Source organism: Physeter macrocephalus, chromosome 14 (assembly GCF_002837175.3).
Source record: "Physeter macrocephalus isolate SW-GA chromosome 14, ASM283717v5, whole genome shotgun sequence".
NCBI classification, from domain to species: Eukaryota; Metazoa; Chordata; class Mammalia; order Artiodactyla; family Physeteridae; genus Physeter; species Physeter macrocephalus.
Window position 1 is genome coordinate 22,484,129 of NC_041227.1, and position 421 is coordinate 22,484,549.

Here is a 421-nt window from a genome sequence, read left to right on the forward strand (position 1 = left end):
AACGCTATGAGACTAGATATCAATTACAGGAAAAAATCTGTAAAAAATACAAACACATGGAGGCTAAACAACACACTACTAAATAACCAAGAGATCACTGAAGAAATCAAAGAGGAAATCAAAAAATACCTAGAAACGAATGACAATGAAAACATGACGACCCAAAACTTAAGGGATGCAGCAAAAGCAGTTCTATAGCAATACAATCCTACCTCAAGGAATAAGAAACATCTCAAATAAACAACCTCACCTTACACCTAAAGCAATTAGAGAAAGAAGAACAAAAAAACCCCAAAGTTAGCAGAAGGAAAGAAATCATAAAGATCAAATCAGAAATAAATGAAATAGAAACAAAGAAAACAATAGCAAAGGTCAATAGAACTAAAAGCTGGTTCTTTGAGAAGATAAACAAAATTGATAA